This window comes from Cervus elaphus, chromosome 32 (genome assembly GCF_910594005.1).
Source record: "Cervus elaphus chromosome 32, mCerEla1.1, whole genome shotgun sequence".
NCBI lineage: Eukaryota > Metazoa > Chordata > Mammalia > Artiodactyla > Cervidae > Cervus > Cervus elaphus.
The window spans coordinates 51,265,416-51,277,868 of record NC_057846.1 but is presented as its reverse complement, the minus strand read 5'-3'; the positions used below and the strand labels follow the sequence as shown (position 1 = coordinate 51,277,868).

The following is a 12,453-nucleotide window of genomic DNA, read 5'->3' as shown; positions in this document are numbered from 1 at the left end:
TTCCCCAAACTCATCTATCTTCTTAAATAAAACTGCTCTTCACTGTTTAAACCTGGCATTATCATTAAAGACTTATAGTGCATTTTTGCAGCTAAAGAGCTGAGAAATCCTGCAGTTGAAAAAGTTGTTTTTGTTTTGCTCCATTTTCAAATAGATCAGAGAATTTTTCACGGCATTTTAGTGAAAAACCATTAAAATTTATGTTTCATTGAACAGAATCAGTCATTAATTCATGTGAAAATGTTGGGTGGGAGAAGTACTCCGCCCTAGGTGCAAGCCGTAAGGGACGCCCAGCAGTGGGTTGTGGGATCATGCGGTAGCTCGGCTTTTAATTTTTTAAGTTGTCCATAGTGGCTATAGAAGAAAGAGCGAGAAAGAGAAGGGGAGGAAGGGAGGAAGAAACTTGAGGAAACAGCCAAGCGCATCCCGCTGGGCCCTTAATGCCATCGCGTGCATCCTTATAAGAGCGAGATGGAGGGAGAAACAGGAAGGAAAGCGGAAGTGAACGCAAAGGCAGAAACGGAAATGATGCAAACGGAAATGATGCAGCCAGGAGTCCTTGAATGCCTGCGGCTGGAGGCCTGGCGGGGCAAGGACTCGGATTCCTCCTAGAGCCTTTGGAGGGAGCTTGGCCCTGCCAACACCGTGATTCTGCCCTCCAGAACCATGAAAGCAAGTATTTCTGTTGTCGGAAGCCAACCAATTTACTGTCGTTTGTTACAGGAGCTAGAGAAAACTAACGCAAGAACCGCAGTCAGATTCCCAGGTAAGCAGCTCTGAAAGGCCTACTTTTTCATTTAAATAAATACACCCACATTTGTGCCAGGTCTGGAGTACCAAATCTTTTTCTTATATTCATGGATTTCTTTTTCACTTAGCAATTCTCTTGTATGGTGCCACACAAATGAACTTTACTGGGTTTTACTTTTTCAGTGATTGTCTTATGGGTATTGATTTTCCTTTCGTGATCACGCTATTGAACACCGTTTGAACAGAGCACACTTTGATAGAAGTGCAAAAATAACTTGAGTAAACTAGTATATTCTTTGGCATCGGAGCAACCACTGAGTAAATAAGTGGTCTGGCTTGCTGAATTGGACACACTTATAATTCAAACTGCAAATTGACTGCAAATATTTTTTAACAACTGATATTTACAAAAAGAACATACATTATATACAAATATTATACATTAGAGTAAATGCTGATCTTGAAACATGTTTATAACTATGAGAGAGAAAAACTCTTTTATCAGTCAAGTTATAAATCATTTCTGCATGATGAAGTTGTCAAAATCAGCTTCAAATATCATTTTTGAGTCTAGTACTTTCTTTGAAAGGTAAATACAAAAAAAAGAAAATCCATCAGTGATAACTTGGCTTTGGGTATACCTAGATGTGAGACATCTATTTTTGCTGTAGTCCAGATGTTGCCATCTGTTTTCTATATTTTAACAGATCTAACTGATTATGAATTAATGGTCACTAGAAATACAAGAGGCATTTCCCAGAAAAGAAGATTGTTTCTGGGCCTTAGATTGAGCCACATTAGTAGGAAAAAGACCAAGGGCAGGTGTGGGATGGGAGTGGAGAGTTAATCAGCTCAAAAGAACAATGCCCTCCAAAATAAACTGAAATGATTAGGGCATACAGAGTAATGTCTGATAGATATTTTGGTGACATAGTGAGTCCAGCACAGGCTGAATAGGTAGAAAACCAAGGATCTCGAAAGATAATACTAGTGCACTTTTCTCCTTGAAAGCTAAATAATAAGTGTCTGTGCCACTAGATCAAACTGACTCCAGATCTATTCATCTAATTTGCTGCTAGACCTACTGTGAGTGTGCGTCCTTATCCTAAAGCTGAGGCTCCTGTGTTGCCTTTGTTTGCCCGTGTGAAATAAAAGAATGCATATCCTTTTTCTTTCTCTCTATAATATATGCATGTGTGTGCGTGTGGTGTGTAAAATCTGACCCCAGTTCCCGGAACAAAGCTCCTAGAGCCTGAGGATCTCCCTAAGTGTGAAGAGCACAGTGGGCGTCATCTGTTCTAGCATGTGGTCTTTGGCCCTGATTTCTGACAGAGCTTCTGCGCCCCTTGAAGTCAGTCCCCCGGGTGCTCGGAGTGTCTGTGCCTCTGATGAGGTGGCACGAGCTGGGCTCCAGGAGGGGATCTGGTCACCAGAGAAACCAAGCCATGACTAGAAGCTTTGATTTTCAGCCCTAGGCCCCATTCCCCAGAGGGAGGAGAGGGCCTAGAAATTGACTTCATTTTAAATCATGCCTCCATAAAAATCCCCAAAGTAGACAATTTCTGGATTGCTGTGCAGATCTAGTGTCAGACGTGTTGTGAGTGTGATTATAGAGGAAAAACCCAGGACGAGTGTGCTCTTCCCCACAGCCTGCCTAGCAGTAGATGTGTCTCTGTGTGCATGATAGAGTACATTTATGTATGTTTGCATTTGCAGCTTCTATAAATAAACATCAGCCTGTATCAAGGATGTCAAGAATTTATTGACACATTGGTAAGGGAAAGTGTTAATTCTTTTGAAAGTTACATGTCGGTTTGTGGATTAAAAGTTCTCATACACCATTATTGTGTTCTTTCCAACAAATCAGGAAAGCAAGTGTATTCCTGAGTCATTCCATATCTCAAATGTGATCACTTCTCCTTACGTCATGACCACTAGTAAATGCCAGTGTCATGGCTCAGAGCCAGGGAGACCCAGGGCTCTTATTAATTCCTCACACTTTGCTCAGGAGGAAACTCCAGGGACATGAAGGACGGGAAAGACAAGAATCCTTCAGGAGGAGTTTTCCAGTACATGGGAGATAGTAGCATTGGGGCAAAACTTCTTGGAGCTTCCACATTCTTGAAACCCATCTGGTATTTCCAGCTGGTTCCTGAAAGATACACAGACACAACACAGAGGAAGTTCTGTGGAGAGGAAAGCACACGGCTGAAAGAACCACCAAAAGCCCCAGGAGTTCAAGAGGCCTTCCCGGATCGGCACTCTCTGTCCTCACCCCAAATCCCACACTCTGAGAGATATAAAACCTCTGCTTTTTACCATCTTATCATTTCACTGTTCCCCTCATACCCAACTGAAGCCAAATTGGGCCTCTAGAGCCCAAGACTGAATTAATTCCTGGGACAGAATTTTGATAAAGTAGAAAAGTTTTATTGTTTTGCCAGGCAAAGGGGAGCACAGCAGGCTAGTGCTCTCAAAACTGTGTGTCGTGCCCCGGAGACAGCGGTGGGGGGTCTTACAGTGTCAGGGAGCAGGTGTGATCAGCTCGTGGACATTCTCCTGATGATTCGGTGGTGAGGTGAGTAGGACTCAGAATCATCAACCTCCTGGTTCTAAGGAGGCTGGGGTCTACATGCATGTGGACAGCAAACAGTTCACTTCTCCCACTTGGTGGGGGTTTTGATATCTACACTATGTCTCAAAGATACGGTGTGTGTATCGCTTGAGGGGGAATCAGGACCCTGCCCCAAGACTGCACTGCTGTTCCTTGATTCCCGCTCCCTGTCCCCACATCCCTTCCTGTTCTGACTAGCAACTATTTGAACTTGCTTAGAACTCAGGCTTCCCTCGTGGCTCAGCTGGTAAAGAATCCACCTGCAATGCAGGAGACCTGGGTTCTAATCCCTGGATTGGGAAGATCCTCTGGAGAAGGGAAAGGCTACCCACTCCAGTATTCTTGCCTGGAGAGTCAGACACGACTGAGTGATTTCACTTTCACTTAATCATTCATAGAACACTTGTTGTTTACATTATCACATTACACTTTATGCACAGTGCTTTGAATTGGGTGTTAATTCTATCTCCATTTTAAGTCTTAGGTTAGCAACAGTAAATTATTCAGAATTGTATTTAGAAAATAGTATATGCAGTGCTAAAATATAGGTCCTTTGGCTATCTTTTCCTTTCTGATCTGAGAAGCTTCTATCTTTAACTTATATACAAATTTTCCTTACTGAATGGAGGAGAAATAAGAGCTAAAATGTATAATGAATAGGGAAGGTAGAAGAATATATCTTCTTTAGTGAATAATGTTCAACCTGAGCTTTCTGTAAAATCCATTCCCATTTTCCACAGCATCCACTCTCTGGATCTGAAAATCAGCTCTGAAATACCTGACTTAAAAAAAATGATAGTGAACTAACAATGTATTGGAAAATAAGCAGAGTGTAGTTCTACAAATTGAGAGGGAAAGGAACTTTGCCAAACACCATGAGACTTAGACCACAGACTAGTCCCTTTTTATCCATGGTTTCACTTTCTCTGGTTTCTATTACCTGGGTTCATCCAAGGCCCAGAAATACTAAATGGAAAGTTCCAGAAATAAATAATACATTTTAAACTGCATGCTGTTCTGAGTACTGTGATGAAACCTCCTGCCATTCTGCTCTGTCTCACCTGAGTTCTCCAACCATTGACATCATCCACTCCTGACATCCAGCCATCAACTTTGTCACAGTTCAGTGGTCCAGGATCACCCAAAGCAAGTGATCCCCCTTCTGACAAATCATCAGAAGGTCAGTAATAGCCTAATATAGTGATCAAAATGCCTCCATCATTCATTTCACTTCATCTCACCAAGTGGGTACACCATCATCATAAGAAGGTGGGGCAAACGGTACAATAGGATATTTTGAGAAAAAGAGACCACATTCACATAGCTTTTATTACAGCATATGTTATAATTGTTCTATTTATTCCTATCTCTTGTTATTCTCTGACTGTGCTTAATTATAAGCTAAACTGTCTCATAGGTGTATTTATAGGGAAAAAACAGTAGGGAGCCATTTTCCACATTTTCTTTCATCACTACCTTGCTGAATTATTGACTCCAGTTGTTCAATATCTTAAAACAAAATATAACTTAATTTTTGAGTACCTAATATTAAAAAGGCACATGCTGACTATTCATTTCCTCAAAAAAGAACAAATGCATAGCTATAACATGTCAGTCAATAAATCTGTTGTTTAGGAGACTGAGGTAAAAGAAATGTTAACATTATTTGCTTTCAGGGAGCTTACATACTACCAATGTATATACCAAATATATGTATACTACTATGCATATACCAGATATATGCATGAAAAATATGCATATATTTATAATATAGAGTGGGGTTATAATAACTGAGTTACGGGCAATTTTATTTGGTAGCAACCAAGTGAGAAATAATTATCTCCAACTATAATTGTTGAAGGAGGCTTCACATAACAATCAAATTGATCTTAAATTTTAGCTTGAAGCTTGTCAGATAAAGAAAGGATGTGGAATGAGGCGTTTCAGGCACGTGGGTAGAAACAGCTATGTGGGAAAAGCAGGGTGTGATTGAGAGTGGAACATTCAATGAGCTGTGACTTTTCTAATATTGGCTGCATTGAGCCAGAGGCAAAGTTCCCAAAACAGAAAAATGACTAGCCAATAAAAAAAAGGCGAGTTTATTGCTTACCTCAGGAAGAGGTATTCTTCCCCAATAGTAGTGATGGACAAAGTGAAGAGCAAATTTGGATTATTTATTGAGATTTTAAAGTCAAGTTTAAGGTATTTAAATAAGAGAGTTGTAATTACATATAATCTTGGATTTGTACACAGCAGCAAGGCAAATATTTTGAAGCAAGAGGTTAAGAAAGTCTTAAAGTACAAACTATCATTTGATCCTTTCAGTTGAAGAGTTGATGGATCTTTCAGGAGCTGCCTGGAATGAAATGCAGTTATCTGCAACTTTTAAAGTCATGTTAATATAGGCAGTAAGCTGTGTGAATATAGATGGTTCTGATTCTTGGTTGGGATGAAATAGTCAATAAAAGTAAATTTCATCACATGTTAAAGGGTCTTGGATGTCATTCAGATACCCCATATGTTCTCTCTTTGTCCTTCTTAAATTAATGATGCTCTGTATTTCTTGCTGTTGCTCAGCTACTCAGGGTATTAAAATTATGATTGCACAAAGTCTTGAATTATTCAGCTAGACATGTCCCACAATTTATACCACAGATAAAAAATGGACTAAGTATGTCATGATTGCAGGTGTGGGCGATGCCTAGTCTTTCTTCCTGAAAATCTCCTTGTTCTTGAATGTGACTATTTTCTGAAGATCATGACTCTTAGTCTCTTTTCCTCTTCTGTGGGACTTGATGTACAAACAATGAGACTTCTCGGCTCTGGGGGACTTTTGTTTAATGATCTTAACAAGTGAGTACTGGCACACAAGGTGATTTATCATCAATGCTTTCCAAACAAGGAGTCATCAAAGGGAGGAAATTTGAACTATAAACTTGTTCATCCCCAAGAGCAGTGTAAACTTTTGACATCCAAAAGCCATCCAAAGCCACCTGGAACTTGTTTTCTTTACTTCCTAGAGATCACAGCTAAGCAATCACTCTACTGCTGGCAAGTGATTGAATGCTTGCTGGTGAAACTGTTCACCTCATATTGGGGCTTGAACCCATCCACCAGGACATGAACCCAGCCAAAACCCAGTTTGGAACTTGAACCCAAGAGGCTAGCACTAGAAACCAGCCAAAAGCCTGCCTGGGACTTGAATGCATGGTCTTTTAATTAGAATCACTCACCCGATGTCTGGACTTACTGAGCCTCAGGGGAACAGTGGAGAAATAACTCCAGAAAGAATGAAGGGATGGATCCAAAGCAAAAACAACACCCAGTTGTGAATGTGACTGGTGAGGGAAGTAAAATCTGATGCTATAAAGAACAATATTGCATAAGAACCTGGAATGTCAGGTCCATGAATCAAGGTAAATTGGAACTGGTCAAACAGAAGATGGCAAGAGTGAATATCTACATTTTAGGAACCAGTGAACTAAAATGGACTAGAATGAGTGAATTTAACGCAGATGATCATTATATCTACTACTGTGGGCAAGAATCCCTTAGAAGAAATGAAGTAGCCATCATAGTCAACAAAAGAGTCCAAAATGCAGTACTTGGATGTCATCTCTAAAATGACAGAGTGATGCCTGTTCATTTCCAAGGCAAACCATTCAATATCATGGTAATCCAAGTCTCTGCCCTGACCAGTAATGCTGAAGAAGCTGAAGTTGAACAGTTCTATGAAGACCTACAAGACCTCCTAGAACTAGCACCCTGCAAAGTGGCCCTTTTCATTATAGGGGACTGGAATGCAAAAGGAGGAAGTCAAGAGATACGTGGAGTAACAGGCAAGTTTGGCTTTGGAGTACAAAATGAAGCAGGGCAAAGGCTAATAGGGCAAAGGCTAATAGAGTTTTACCAAAAGAACATACTGGTCATAGCAAACACCCTCTTCCAACAATAGAAGAGAAGACTTTATACATGGCCATCAGCAGGTGGTCAATACCAAAATCAGATTGATTATATTCTTTGTAGCCAAAGATGGAGAAGCTCTATACAGTCAGCAAAGAACAAAACCAGGAGCTAACTGTGGCTCAGATCATGAACTCTTAGTTGCAAAATTCAAACTGAAATTGAAGAAAGTGGGGACAACCACTAGACCATTCAGGTATGACCTAAATCAAGTCCCTAACATTTATACAGTGGAAGTGAGAAATAGATTTGAAGGACTAGATCTGATAGACCGAATGTCTGATGAACTATGGACAGAGGTTCATGACACTGTATAGGAGACAGGGATCAAGACCATCCCCAAGAAAAAGATGCAAAAAAGCAAAATGGCTGTCTAAGGAGGCCTTACAAATAGTTGTGAAAAGAAGTGAAAAGCGAAGGAGAAAAGGAAAGATATACTGATTTGAAGGCAGAGTTCCAAAGAATAGCAAGGAGAGATAAGAAAGCCTTCCTCAGTGATCAGTGCAAAGAAATAGAGGAAAACAATAGAATGGGAAAGACTAGAGATCTCTTCAAGAAAATTAGAGATACCAAGGGAACATTTCATGCAAAGATGGGCTCAATAAAGGACAGAAATGGTATGGACATAACAGAAGCAGAAGATATTAAGAAGAGGTGGCAAGAATACACAGAAGAACTGTACAAAAAAAGATCTTCATGACCCAGATAATCACGATGGTGTGATCACTCACCTAGAGCCAGACATCCTGGAATGTGAAGTCATGAGGGCCTTAGGAAGCATCACTACAAACAAAGCTAGTGGAAGTGATGGAATTTCAGCTGAGATATTTCAAATCCTGAAAGATGATACTGTGAAAGTGCTGCACACAATATGCCAGCAAATTTGGAAAACTCAGCAGTGGCCACAGGACTGGAAAAGGTCCGTTTTCATCCCAATCCCAAAGAAATGCAATGCCAAAGAATGCTCAAACTACCGCACAATTGCACTCATCTCACACGCTAGCAAAGTAATGCTCAAAATTCTCCAAACCAGGCTACAACAGTACATGAACCCTGAACTTCCAGATGTTCAAGCTGGATTTAAAAAAGGCAGAGGAACCAGAGGTCAAATTGCCAACATCTACTGGATCATCAAAAATGCAAGAGAGTTCCAGAAAAATATCTACTCTGCTTTTTTGACTATGCCAACACCTTTGACTGTGTGGATCACAACAAACTGGAAAATTCTTCTAGAGATGGGAATACCAGTCCACCTGACCTGTCTCCTGAGAAATCTCTATGCAGGTTAAGGAGCAACAGTTAGAACTGGACATGGAGAAACAGGCTGGTTCCAATTCAGGAAAGGAGTATGTCAAAACTGTATATTGTCACCCTGCTTATTTAACTTATATGTACATCATGTAAAATGCTGGGCTGGATGAAGCAAAAGCTGGAATCAAGATTGCTGGGAGAAATATCAATAACCTCAGATATGCCAATGACACCACCCTTATGGCAGAAAGCAAATACGAACTAAAGAGCCTCTTGATGAAAGTGAGAGAGGAGAGTGATAAAGTTAGCTGAAAGCTCAACATTCAGAAAACTAAGATCATGGCATCTGGTCCCATCACTTCATGACAAATAGATGGGGAAACAATGGAAATCATGAGAGACTTTATATTTTGGGGCTCCAAAATCACCTCCGATGGTGACGGCACCCATGAAAATAAAAGACACTTGCTCCTTGGAAGAAAAGCTATGACCAACCTAGACAGCATATTAAAAAGCAGAGACATCACTTTGGTGACAAAGGTCTGTCTAGTCAAAGCTATGGTTTTTCCAGTAGTCATGTATGTATGTGAAAATTGGACTATAAAAAAAGCTGAGTGCCAAAGAATTGATGCTTTTTAACTGTGGTGTTGGAGAAGACTCTTGAGAGTCCCTTGGACTGCAAGGAGATCCAACCAGTCCACCCTAAAGGAGATCAGTCCTGGGTGTTCATTGGAAGGACTGATGCTGAAGCTGAAACTCCAGTACTTGGCCACCTGATGCAAATAACTGACTCATTGGAAAAGACCCTGATGCTGGGAAAGATTGAAGGTGGGAGGAGAAGGGGACAACAGGGGATGAGATGGTTGGGTGGATCACCGACTGAATGGACATGAGTTTGAATAAGCTCTGGGAGTTGGTGATGGACAGAGAAGCCTGGTGTGCTACAGCCCTTGGGGGTCTCAGAGTTGGACACTATTGATCAACTGAACTGACTGACTGAGGTTCATGTTCTTTGTGTCTCATTGCAGAAAGAATTCACTGAGAGACTAAGTGGTAGGTAAGAAGTAGATTTCATTCAGTGAAAAATGTACTGCACAAACAGTGTGGGCCATCACTGAGCGTGGGTGTGGCCTGGAAATATGAAGTGGTTATCTTTTATGGGCTGAGTAATTTCATTGGCTAATGAGTAGGATTACTCCAACCATTTTGGGAAGGGGCAGAGGTTTCCAGGCATTGAGCGACCTCCCCCTTTTTGGTCTTTCGTCAACCTGGGAACTGTCAGGGCACCTCTGGTTGTGTCAGTTAGCTTGCTCACGTGCTGAAGTATTATAAGGAGCTTATACTGAGCATCAAGGTCTAGTCAAGGTGACTTCTCTGCCATCTTGGACTCATTTGATTCTGATCAGTTGTGTTGTGCCCTCAGGCTATGTCTTTCTTTCAAAGCTGTGCCCTGCCCCCTTCCCTTCTATTTCACTGGTACCGATCATAGTTATGTAAAAATAACCTGCACAGTTTCTCTGGAATGGCATTGTATCTTGTCTTATAACCCCTGCCATTTTCTATTTCCCTTGGAACAGATTTGAATTGTTATTTGAAGCAGTGCCTCCTGAGTTGCAATTCTTAAGGTCCCTGATAAACTCTTCTTATTCATAGCTTTCTGCATTTCTTTGTAGACACATCCATCTTCACCACTAGCTTGAACAACAATGTAAAATAGTTTCTGTATTTCTTTGAGGCTTAAGTATTTTCTATGTGAAACGAACAGTGTAATATCAACATCACAAAGTTTTGGTGATTAATTTAAATATACAGCATTTTACATGGCAATTTTTGGGTGAAAAATAGATAAATTTTATATCATTATTACAATGAAATTTTGTATTCTGATGCAGTGCTTTAAAACTCACACGCTTATCTCTGGATTCAGTTTTCAGGCAAGTCACATTTTCTTTATCGTTTTTCAATCTGGTGCATCTGCCTTCATAAATCATATATAAAGTTGATAAAAGCAAAGAGCACAGCCTTAGGAAAATCCAACAGGTTGGCAACTATTTATAATTTGACAATTTATGAGAAAAAATATCTCCATTACATAAATAATTCCCTCGCATTTCTTTTGCTTATACAACATTATTTCTACAAGCTTGTCACAAAGAAAATGCGGATTGATTTATATTCTTGGGGGTGGGAGGCACAATGGGTAAATGTGAGCACAATAGTTTGCCTCAGTCTTTTTTGCTGAGAAGGTGATACTAATCTTTTATTTTATAAAGATATACCTGAATTCAGCCAAAGGCTAATAATCCACAGGGACATAGAAAGCTCTAGGAGTAATTTAGCTTTGAGCTGTTTCTGTGTATGCCAGTGATCATTTGGCTGGTTCCACTGGCGTCACTGGCTTTGAATGGAAACGTGAACTGTCCTTGGACTTACTCTGCCCTTTATCCTCCCTCCGCAGCATAAGAGAAAGAGCAGTTGAATTGCTCCAGGGCATGCTCTCCAGCTGTGTACACACAGTCCTCCAGGTACTGAGGATCAAGAAACCAGTGTTCTAATCACAGCCCCCATTAGACATTCTTGTGCCAATCACTGAGTATTCTGAAAATCATTTGCAAATTAAGGAGTCTATGTCTATTATAAAATCATATATAAATGATTCTAAAATCATTATAATTTGCAAATAATAAAATCAAAATAATTTCTAAAATAGGGTGTTGAGCTATGCGCTTGAATGTGTTTTATCAACTTGGCTAACATTATAGGAGTTTTTGCTGAAAAAAAGAATGAGTCAAACACTGAAAAATTAAAGCTAATCCCGAAAAACAGACATCTCAAGTTAAAGATCTTAATACTGTTCTATGTATGGGAAAATGCAAGAGTCTGAGATCATTGAAATTATTCCTTTCATAAGCATCTTAATTATCTAGAACCAGCATCCTATTTTTCTCCATCCTGAATCCCTCTCAGGGCACAGTGTCAGGGGCAGATGACCTTTACAGTGTCTCCTCTCTTGATGGCAGGCAACATTTTTGTTTGCTAAAAGGGCAGGCAATATTTTTTTGTCCACATCAGAACACCTTTCCTGTGTGGTTTCAGAATCGAGTTGGCCAAGAAAGAAACTTGTTCAAGATTGGAAGGTAGAAATAAAGATGAGGCCATTACTCTTTGAAGGAACTTGACAATCAGATCCTGGGACTGCAGGCCAGAAGTGGCCCATGAACAACAGTTGTCTTCCTTCTCCTCACAATCTGAGTAAATCTTGTCACCATAATTGCTGGTCCTGTCAGCCAGCACTGACCCATTGCCCACCACCAGGCACAAGCCCGAAGAGACCCCAGCTTCCTCAGAAGAGGTGCTTACTACAGGACTCCAGCTGGTTTTCCCTTCATGGCCCAGTTGATGTCTAGATACTTTGCTTCTTGAATTTTCCTGCAAACTCTGACTTGTCCATGTGCTCCAGCATTTCAGACTGAAACTGAGCAAGACATTGTGGGGCTCCTAGACATGGAAGGCATTCTCTGCCTTACATTTCTTGTTTCTGAGGAAATAGTCTGCAGCCTTCATGACCTTCCCTGAGTTACACAGGGCAAGTTCAAACCATTGCTGATCAAGGAAGGAGGAAGATGCAAAGACAAAGGAAAAGCAGCCAAAAACAACAGTGCAGCCTTGAGGCAGGGCCCTCATTCTCTCTAAGGGATGCAGATTCTCCCTAAGGATGCAGATTCTTCCTAAGGATGCAGATTCTCTCTAAGGGATGCAGATTCTCCCTAAGGATGCAGATTCTCCCTAAGGATGCAGATTCTCCCTAAGGGATGCAGATTCTGCCTAAGGAATGCAGATTCTCCCTAAGGGATGCAGATTCTCCCTAAGGGATG

The 12,453-nt window shown here is 40.7% G+C and overlaps 1 protein-coding gene across 2 annotated transcripts in view; it reads left to right on the top strand.

Annotated features, from left to right (window-relative positions):
- The first annotated feature begins 597 nt into the window (after nt 1–597).
- Nucleotides 598–12,453, top strand: part of LOC122688122 — a 102,805-nt gene continuing 90,949 nt past the window's right edge. For both annotated transcript variants that reach the window (XR_006339340.1, XM_043893965.1), the window contains exon 1: nt 598–766. The gene's annotated coding sequence lies outside the window, so the exon portion shown is untranslated. The remainder of the gene's footprint in view (nt 767–12,453) is intronic.